Below are 11,650 nucleotides of genomic sequence, written 5' to 3'. Positions count from 1 at the left end.
TCTCTGCTCGGTGGGGAACCTGCTTCCTCCTCTCTCTCTGCCTGCCTCTCTGCCTACTTGTGATCTCTGTCTGTCAAATAAATAAATAAATAAATCTTAAAAAAAAAATTTAGCTATGACTGTATGTTAGCTGGAATTAAAATAAAAACTTAAAAAAAAATTTTTTAATCATGTGATGGATATAATAATGCAAAACTCACTAGCTTTTAAAAGAAGAGTTAGAATAATTACCTGCTCAGCTTGTCAAAGCTCTTTCTGTTGATGTTTGTGGAGAAGACACTTGAGATGCATTTGTCCTGGACAAAGAAAATCAAAAAGCTGTGGACTGTATTGGGCAAGAGAACTTCTACAATAATTCACATTTTTAAAGCCCCTTCCCTTTTAAAGTTTTTTCTCCTGTTCAGAATTACCTCCCTGAAGTTTGCATTTCAAGAAGATGACCCAGATGAGAAGATAAGACATAAGAAGATAAGAGAAGACCTGGTAGAAATTTTACATCTCAAAGACGGAAAGAATGCAAATTCCTCCAAGGACTTTGGCTCTGGAAGGCCAGAATTTTACCAGACCTACAAACCTTTGGGGATGAAATAGGTGAGGTTAATTGTTAAAAAGAACAAGTGGACCTTGAATTGTTCCTAGAGCGACTCTTCTGGTCTTGCAAATATTTGTAGGTTAAGTACACTTGCTTCTAATTCCTCAAAGAATTGGGTTGCAGTCGGAATTGTATGGAAACACTGACACACCCATACACCCCTGTTGGAATGTTCTTCTTTCCCTCTGGGTACATTTAGCTTAGGAGAGAAGGCTTTAAAAAATTCCTATCAAGGGACACCTGGGTGGCTCAGTTGGTTAAGCGGCTGCTTTCGGCTCAGGTCATGATCTCAGGGTCCTGGGATCCAGTCCCACATCGGGCTCCTTGCTCAGCAGGGAGCCTGCTTCTCCCTCTGCCTCTGCCTGCCTCTCTGTCTGCCTGTGCTCACTCTCGCGCTCTCTCTCTCTCTCTCTGACAAATAAATAAATAAAATCTTTAAAAAAAAAAAATTCCTGGGGTGCCTGGGTGGCTCAGTGGGTTAAGCCGCTGCCTTCGGCTCAGGTCATGATCTCAGAGTCCTGGGATCGAGCCCTGCATCGGGCTCTCTGCTCAGCAGGGAGCCTGCTTCCTCCTCTCTCTCTGCCTGCCTCTCTGCCTGCTTGTGATCTGTCAGATAAATAAATAAAATCTTAAAAAAAAAAAAAATTCCCATCAAGCCCGGAATATTAGCTTCCAATTTGGTTGGTCTTCTAATCGCAGAGCTATTAAATCCTTTCAAATATCTCATCAGGTTTCAACCAAAATAAACAGTAAATATTTATGGCAGTTATTAGGCAAGCAGAGGGACCCAAGAGAGGTACACAAAGAGGGTACAAAAGATAGTATCTTCACAGGCTCCAGAGACACTGCCAAAGTCAAAAATCAAAGGCCTGTTTTAGAAAGTGACAACGTGAAATCTTATTTTTGTCTCTCTACCAAGTACTATCCGCAGAGACAGGAGGGAGCTGACTGCTAAGAACTCGTACTTTTAGCCAGCTTCTGCCGGTATTTCCCAGGATCCCATCTGCAGGCTCTGAATAGGTTTAGAGCATAGCTTCGATATCTGCCAGATTTGGCAAGTTTTTCTTTTCTTTTTTTTTTTTTGCCTTTTTTAGTACCTGGTGGGCATCTGCTTTGTGCCAGCTCTGGGAAAGGTGCTGGGAACTTCAAAAAGATATATATGTACACACACACACACACACACACACACACACGTATTTATGTATATATTTATACTTATCTAAATATGTATTTATGTATTATTATTTTAATTAAAGCTAAGCCTTTGGGTCTCTCAGAACCGAACTAAACTTGGGGGTTGTGTGATATTTTAGCATACCACATTACATTTTCTTAAAATTCAATCTTAAGGTTGAAAGATGACCTACTGTTAATGTAACCCATTCTGTGACCAATCCATCCTAACACAGGAGTCTTTGGGTTAGGTGGTAAGTGCCTGACAGCATTTGAATGTTCAACCCATTCTCACCAATTTTGATAGCTTTTCGGCTTCTGAGATTCTCATTAGCAATAACCTTTATCTGCAGAAAACAAGACAAACAAATGTGTGGCCTTGCCACGCCAGCAGTAACTAAGAGATATTACTGTGGCATGGCCAAGAGGAGGCCCTGTGTCCACTACCACCAAAGTGGAGCTGGGGACTGGAGAAAGGGTTGAACCAGCAGACCCCGGAGAATGGACACTATGGACTGATTCCATACAATTGGGGAATGGCATCCTAAACCACCAGCAGTTCCCAATGTGTTATCTGGGGACAGAACCAAGGGCTGGGGTTTCTATACAAATGGGGAATTGTGGTCTAAACTACCAGCAGCTCCAAATGTGAGAATGACTAGAAAAACAATTTGACCAGGAGCTGGATGCAAAGAACAGAGATCAGACCTGAGAGGAACCTACCCACAACCTTTGGAAATGGTGAGAAAGACCGAGAACTCAAAGGGTTTGAGAGTCCGTGTGTTTCTTGTTGTTTCTGAAGCTATCCGCTCTTGTCCCACACCATTTCCACCAAATCTGTTAAGAAAATAAAAATTCAACCAAGTAAATTTGAAGATCTAATTGGCTTTAGTAAACAGTTCATGAATGGGACAGCAACCCGTCTAGCAACCAAAGGCATTCCTCATTTTACTGCTCTTCGCCCACAATGTTTTTGTTTTTGTTGTTTTTTGTTTGTTTTTACAAATTGAAGGTCTGTGGCAACCCTGCATAGACCATGTCTATTGTCACCATTTTTTCCAACAGCATTTATTCATGTCTCTGTGTCTATATATTTTTTTAAGATTTTTATTTATTTATTTGACAGAGATCACAAGTAGGCAGAGGCAGGCAGAGAAAGAAAGGGGGAAGCAGGCTCCCTGATGAGCAGTGAGCCCAATTTGGGGCTCGATCCCAGGACCCTGAGATCATGACCGGAGCCGAAGGCAGAGGCTTAACCCATTGAGCCACCCAGGCACCCCTCTGTGTCTATATTTTTAAATTAAGGTTATATAGAAACTATTTATTTATTAGACTTTTTAAAAAAAGATGTAATGCTATTGCACAGTTAATAGACCACAACATAGTGTAATCACAACTTTCATGGGCACCGGGAAACCAACAAACCCATTTGACTTGCTTTATTGCGATACTCACTTGATTGCAGTGGTCTGAAATCAAATGTGCACATCTCCGAAGTATGCCTGTAGAAAGGAGCTCCAAGGATCTGCACAAAATGGAAAGCTTTTATAGGCAGAAGGGGGAAGAAAAAGGAAATTTCCAGCAACAAATGGATTGTTCCTGGCAAGATGACCTTCCTTTGGGAGAAGGTGAGGGTCTACCGGTTAGATTACCTCACAAGTTAAAAATCACACTCCTGGGAGAGGCTGAAACTTCAACTATGTATTGCCTTGGTTTGCTGATGTAGGTCTCAGTACAAGTGACTCTGTTTTGGACCTGTTCTTTATTTGTTAACACCGTACTACTACTCTGCGCCTCAATTTCTCCATCTATGTAAAGGGAAAGCTTGAACTAGATGGTCTCTAAGGATTTTTCCATTTCTTGATATGTGATACTAAAATAGACGATGAGACTCTTGACAGATGAATGAGACATAATCGAAGGCCTTCCACAGTAAGGGTTATGATTCCTGAATCTTGGTATTGAGGTTCTGGATGCCACTGGTTTCACTTCTACATCCCTTGAATCTCAAGTGTCTGGTTAACTCATTTCTCCTTGTAACCCTGTCCCCAATCCTAACCAGCATGTCAAAGCTCTCCATGAATCTTCAAGGCCCACAATCAGCTCTCTTCTTGGAGGAAGCCCTCCCAGGATTGCTGTCACCCCGGCAAACTTTCTTTACCTCGGGGTCTCACTAGCATGGGTGTATGAGCCCAATATTCGCATGCACTGCTGGCCTCTGACTTCCCGATGCAGTCTGGTCACCCCTACCACCTTATGGAAGACTACAGGATAGGACTGGGGTTGCCTCTGGCTCTTCAGGGGGAACCTACAGGATGTATCCCTCCTCTTCCTCTCCTTATACCTTCGATCATTCAAGTGCACAACTAAGACCAAAGAGGGTATAATAAGAGTTTTTGAGCCACCAGAGCAATTTAATATGCTTTCCGTATAGGCAGTGCTCAGGATAATCAATGGCAATCATCTGTCCATGCAGCAGAAGGTGGTGTGGGGGGTGTTGGTAATGGGAGGTGGTCCTTGAAAATGCCCTATAATAATGCACTAGATGGTATCTCAAATCTCTTTCAGATTTGAGAATTAATGATGCTAGTAAATAAAAACTGGAGGTAGGACTTCCAGTTTCTGGTCTTTTTCTAACAAGCTGAACAAACTGAAAAATCAACAGCTCTTCTAGATCTATCAGGGAAGTAAGGTCACAGGGCAAACTGCTGTCTCTAAAACTGGAGAGTCAGGTAAACACAGAGAATTATAACTTACTAGAAAAGAAATACACAAACAGAAACTTCTACAGTAACCAGTGTCAGAGTAGGAAAACCTTAACTATAATTGACAAATTGCTGGAGGCTCAGTGTGGTAAGTCTGAGAATTAAAAACCCCAAAGGGGACTGGGCACCTGAGTGGCTCAGTCACTAAAGTGTGGGACTTCAGCTCAGGTCATGATCTCAGGGTCCTGGGATGGAGCAGGGAGCCTGCTTCTCCCTTTCTCTCTGCCTGCCCCTCTACCTACCTGCGATCTCTCTCTGTCAAATAAATAAATAAAATATAAAAAAAACACACAACTGAAACCTAATCACAGGACTATAGACTGCTTCTTCTTTCTGTGCAATTTATCACCATATCACTAAAAGCCTATGTGCTGGGGCGCCTGGGTGACCCAATGGGTTAAACCTCTGCCTTCAGCTCAGGTCACAATCCCATGGTCCTGGGATCAATCCCTCATTGGGCTCTCTGCTCAGCAGGGAGCATGCTTCCTCCTCTCTCTCTGCCTGCTTCTCTGCCTACTTGTGATCTCTGTCTGTCAAATAAATAAAATCTTTAAAAAAGAAAAGAAAGGCCTATGTGCTGGAATTCCTTTTACTCAATACATCATGTTTGGCTTTCAAAAAAAAAGTTACAAGTCACTAGAAAGCAAAAGCACAGTTTGAAGAGACCGAGCTATCATCAGAACCAGACTCAGATATGGGAAGAATATTGGAATGATCAGATTGGAAATTTTGAAAAATATATAAACATGCTAACGACTAATAGAAAAAGCAGACAACATGCAATAGTAGACAGGTACTGTAAGGAGAATAACGAAAATTCTAACAGAGAAAAAAATGTAAGCAATCAGATGAATAACTCCTCTGAAAGGTTCATTAGTAGACTGGACACAGGTGATGAAGGAATCCTTGAGCTTGAGAATGTCAGTAGGAACTTCCAAAACTCAAAAACAAAAGGGAAAAAAGATAGGGAGAGGGGATAGACAGAATATACAGGAACTGTGGAACAAATACAAAGGTTATATAACATGGGCATACTGGGGAAAACCAGGAAGGAGAAGAAAGAAAAGAAATATTTGAAACAATAATGACAGAATTTCTTTAAATTAGTGTCATACATCAAACCACAGATCCAGAAAGATCAGAGAATACCAAACAGGTTAAATGCCAAAACTACACCTAAGCACATCACATTCAAACTGCAGAAAATCATAGTTAAAGAAAATATCTTGGAAGATGACAGAGGGGAGGGAACTCTCCCCACCTTACCTAAATAGAAGCAAATGTAAGAATTACATCCACTTCTCAGAAACCATGCAAGCAAGAAGAAAGTGGAATGAAATATTTAAAATGTTGAGAAAAGACCACTAACCTAAAATTCTGTCTTGTGAAATTATCCCTCAAAAGTGAAGGATAAAAAAATGGAGGAAATTTGCTGCCAATAGACCTGCTTTACAAGAAATGTTAAAAGAAGATTTTCATAGAGAAGAAAAATGATAATGAGTCAGAAATTTAGAACTACATAAAGAAGAGCATCAGAGAAAGAATAAGTGAAGGTTAAAGAAAAGCTTTTAGTCTTCCTTTTCTCAGCTGATCTAACAGATAACAATTTGCTCAATAATAAGAACGAGAATGATTAGATTACCAACGCGAGTACATACATATGAGTGTGCATATATACATAAATACATTCATTGCCCTTGGATCACTTACCTATATATGGTATGAATGACAACAATGACACAAATGATACAAAGAACAAGAGAAGGAAGTGGGATTATTTTGTTATTATATTGTACTAATGCTACCCTGGGAGGTGTATTATGTTCTTTGAAAATGAATTTGGATTAATTTTAAATATATATCAAAAACCATAGGGCACCCATTTAAAAAAAAGTATAATTGATATACTTCTAAGAAGGGAGAGAAAATAAACCATATAAAATTCTCAGTTAAAGGGGTGCCTGGGGGGCTCAGTCAGTTGGGTGTCCAACTCTTGGTTTAGGCTCAGGTCATGATCTGAGGGTCCTGGGATTGGTCTCCAGTCCAGTCAGCGGGGAGTCTGCTTGAGGATTCTCTCACACACCCTCTGCTCATGCATGCTCTTTAAGATAAATAAATAAATCTTAAAAGAGTATTAAAAAATAAAATTCTCGGTTAAAACCACACACACACACAAAAAAAAAACAGATAAAGGGAGGATAAAAATAGGAACAAAGAACAAGGGCAAGAATAGAAAACAAATATGGTTATATAGTTAATCCAACTGTATTAATAAACACTTTAAATGTTATTAATGGTCTACTACATCAAGTAAAAGACGGAGATGTCAGAGAAACAAAAAACGAACCAACTATATGCTGTCTAAAAGAAAACCACTTTTTTTTTTCTTCCACTTTTTTTTTTTAAAAGATTTTATTTATTTATTTGACAGGAAGACAGTAGGCGGAGAGGCAGGCAGAGAGAGAGGAGGAAGCAGGCTCCCTGCTGAGCATAGAGCCCGATGTGGGGCTCGATCCCAGGACCCGGGATCATGACCTGAGCTGAAGGCAGAGGCTTCAACCCACTGAGCCACCCAGGCGCCCCAGAAAACCACTTTAAATATGAAGACACATATAGATTAAATGTAAATGAATGGAAAAAGATATATCATGCAAATAGTAATCCCCCCAAAAAGTAAGAATAGCTATATCAATTTCAGAAAGCAGACTTCAGAGCAAGGATTTTTATTAGGGATAAGAAAAGTATTACATAATGATAAAGGGGTCAATACTCCAAGAGGACAATTTTTTTAAAATTTCAGTATAATTAACATACAGGGTTATATTAGTTTCAGGTGTACAGTATACTGATTCATCAACTCTATACATTACTCAGTGCTCACCAAGGTAAACCTACTCTTAATATTCTTCATTATTTTATCCCCCTTCTCCCCAACCACCTCCCCTCTGGCCGCCACCAATTTGTTCTCTGTATTTGAGAGTGGTCTTTTAGTTGTTGTTATTCATTTGTTTTGTGTCTTAAATTCTACATTAGTGAAATCATACTCTATTTGTCTTTCTCTGACTTATTTCACTCAGCATTATATCCTATAGGTCCATCTATGTTGCTGTAAATGACAAGATCTCATGCTTTTTTTGACTGAGTAACAGATCATTGCATATAATACCACATTTTCTTTATCCTTTCATCTATATGGACACTTGAGTTGCTTCCATATCTTGGCTAGTAAATAATGCTGTAATAAACATAGAGGTATGCATATATTTTCAAATTACTGTTTCCATTTTCTTTGGACCAATACCCAGTTAGTAGAGTTACTGTATCATATGGTGATTCTATTTTCAATTTTTTGAGGAATCTCTACTGTTTTCCAGAGAGGCTGCACCAGTTTGTATTCCCATGAACAATGCATGAGGGTTCCTATTTCTCCACATCCTCACCAACACTTGTTATTTCTTGTTTCTTTGATTTTAGACATTCTGACAGTTGTAAAGTGATATATCATCGTGGTTTTGATTTGCATTTCCCCGATGATGAGTGATGTTGAGGATCTTTTCCCATGTGTCTGTCAGCCATCTATAGGGCTTCTTTGGAAAAATGTCTATTCAAGTCATCTGCCCATTTTATTTTTTTTTAAACATTTTATTTATTTATTTGAGAGAGAGAGAGAGACAGTGAGAGAGAGCATGAGTGAGGAGAAGGTCAGAGAGAGAAGCAGACTCCCCGTGGAGCTGGGAGCCCGATGCGGGACTCGATCCCGGAACTCCAGGATCATGACCTGAGCCGAAGGCAGTCGCTTAACCAACTGAGCCACCCAAGCGCCCCTCATCTGCCCATTTTAAAATAGGAAAGTTTTTTCAGTGTAGAGTTATATACATTATTTATTTTGGATATTAATCCCTCATCAAATATATAATTTGCAAATATCTTCTCCCATTCAGTAGGCTGTCTTTTTGTTTTGCTGATGGAAAAGCTTTTTATTTTACTATAGTCCCAATAGTCTAATTTTGTTTTTGTTTCCCTTGCTTGGGGAGAAAGTTCTAGAAAAATGTTTCCAAGGTTGATGTCAAGGACATTACTGCCTGTTTTCTTTTGGGAGTTTTATGGTTTCAGGTCTCACGTTTAGGTCTCTAATCCATTTTTTATTTACTTTTGTGTTTGGTGTAAGAGGCGGTCCAGTTTCATTCTTTTGCCTGGAGCTGTACAGTTTTCACAGCACCATTTGTTAAAGAGACTGTCTTTTCCCCATTGTATATTCTTGTCTCTTTTGTCATAGATTAAGTGTGGGTTTCCATCTCAGCTTCTATTCTATTCCTTTGATCTGTGTGTCTATTTTTGTGTCAGAGCAACACTTTTGATTACTATAGCTTTGTAGTATATTTTGAAATCTGGGATTATAACACCCTTCAGTTTTGTTCTTCTTCTTCAACATCTGGCTATTTGCTTTGGCTATTTGGGGGTCTTTTGTTGTTCCACACAAATTTTAGGATTATCTATTCTAGTTCTGTGAAAAATGTTGATATTTTGAAAGGGATTGCACTAAATCTGTACATTGCTTTGAGTACTATGGACATTTTAACAATATTGATTCTTCCAATCTGTGAGCATGGAATACTTATCCATTTGCTTGTACCATCTTCAGTTTCTTTCAACAATGTTTTATGATTTTCAGAGTACAGGTCTTTCACCTCCTTGGTTAAATTTATTCCTAGGCATTTTGTTATTTTTGGTGCAATTGTAAATGGGATTGTTTTCTTAATTTCTCTCTCTGCTACTTCATTATTAGTATAAAGAAATACAAAAGGTCTCTGTATATTAATTTTGTATCCTGAGATTTTAATGAATTCATTTGTCAGGTCTAGTAGTTTTCTGGTGGAATCTTAGGCGTTTTCTGTATGGAGTATCATGTCATCTGCCAATAGTGACAGTTTTACTTCCTCCTTACCCATTTGGATGCCTTTTTTTTTCTTTTTCTTGTCTGATTGCTGTGGCTAGGACTTCTAGTACTATGTGGAAAAAAAGTGGTGAGAGTGAACACCCTTTTATTTTTCCTGATCTTGAGGAAAGCTCTCAGTTTCTTACCATTGTGTATGATGTTAGCTGTGGGTTTTTCATATATGGCCTTAAGTATGTTGAGCATGTTTCCTCTAAACCTACTTTGTTGGGAATTTTTAATCATGAATGGATACTGTAACTTTTTCCTGTATCTACTGAGATGATCATATGGTTTTTATCCTTTCTCTTGTTAATCTGATGAATCACCCTGATTGATTTGCAAATATTGAACCATCCTGTATCCCCAGATTAAATCCTACTTGATCCTGTGATTTATTTAATGTATTGCTGGATTTGATTTGCTAATATTTTGTTGAGGATTTCTGCATCTATGTTCATCACAGAAAATGGGTGGTGGTTTTCATTGTTTGTAGTGTCCTTATCTGGTTTTGATATCAGGGTAATTCTGGCCTCACAGAATGAATTTGGAAGCTTTCTTCCCTCTTCTTGTTGGAATAGTTTGAGAACAGGTATTAACACTTTAAATGTTGGGAAGTTTTCTTTCCTCTTCTTGTTGGAATAGTTTGAGAACAGGTATTAACACTTTAAATGTTGGGTAGAACTTAGCCATGAAGCCAACTGGTCCTGGACTTTTGTTTTTTGGGTGGTTTTTTTGTTTTTTGTTTTTTTTTTTTTTTGATTACTGAATCAATTTCATCACATCAGTCTGTACAACTTTTCTGTTTCTTTCTGATTCAGTTTTGGAAGGCTATATGTTTCTAGGAATTTATATAATTCTTCTAATTTGTCCAACTTATTGACATATACTTTTTTATAACATTCTCTTATAATCCTTTGTATATTGTGGTGTTGATTGTTGTTTCTTCTCTTTCATTACTGATTTTATTTGAGTCCAAGAGGACAATTCTTAATGTGTATTCACCATAAACAAATGATCAAAATACATGAGGCAGAAACTGATAGAACTGCAAGGAGTAAGATATTAATCCACTATTACAACTGGAGACTTCAACATCCCTCTATCAGAAATGGACAGAACCAGCAGGCAGAATATCGGTAAGGACACACCTGAAACACCATGAATCAACTGACATTTATAACTAATTTCATTTAACAATAGCAGAATACACATTCCTCTCAAGCTCACATAGAACATTTACCAAGAGAGACCACACTCTGGGCCATAACACACATCTTAAACTTAAAAAAACCTTAAATTTAAAAAAAATATATAGACCACAATCAATTAATCTAGAAATCAACAAAATGAAGATAGATGAAAAATCTCAAAATACTTGGAGATTAAACAACATACTTCTAAATAACACATGGACTCCAAAATTAATCTCAACAGAAATTTTAAAATATTTTGAATGAAATGAAAATGAAAATACAACATATTAAAATCATGGGGATACCACAAAAGCAGTGTCTAGAGTGAAATTTATGGCACTGAAAAGAAGATCCAAACACAGTATTTCTAAGTCTTAAGAAAATAGAAAAAGAAGAGCAGATTAAATCCAAAGAAAGCACAAGGAAAAAAGTAAAAATCAGAGAAATCAGTGCAACAGAAAACAGGAAAATAATAGAGAAAACCAATAAAACCAAAAGTTTTATTTATTGATCTTTGAAAAGATCAATAAATTGATAAACTTCTAGTCAGGCTAAGAAAAAAAGAGAAAAGACAAAAATTACTAACATCAGAAATGAAAGAGGTATCACTACAGATTCAATACACACTAAAAGGATAACAAAGTAATACTGTAAATAACTCAATGCCTACATATTTGATAACCTAAGTGAAATGGAGCAATTTCTTGAAGGACACAAGTCAAAACGTACACAAGAAGAAATACACAATCTGAACAGGCCTGTATCAACTAAAGAAATTGAATCAGTAATTAATAATCTTCTAAAACAGAAATCACCAGGCCCAAATGAGTTCACTGATGAATTATACCAAACATTTAAGAAATTATACCAATTCTCTACAATCTCTTCCAGAAGATAAGCTGAGGGAATACTTACAAACTCATTCTATGAGGCCGGCCGTTAGTCTAATAGCAAAACCAAAGACTTGCAAGAAAAATACAAAGAAAGATGC

Source organism: Enhydra lutris, unplaced genomic scaffold, assembly GCF_002288905.1.
Source record: "Enhydra lutris kenyoni isolate GAN:26980312 unplaced genomic scaffold, ASM228890v2 scaffoldscaffold66, whole genome shotgun sequence".
Taxonomy (NCBI): domain Eukaryota; kingdom Metazoa; phylum Chordata; class Mammalia; order Carnivora; family Mustelidae; genus Enhydra; species Enhydra lutris.
Note: the sequence above shows the minus strand (reverse complement) of the source record.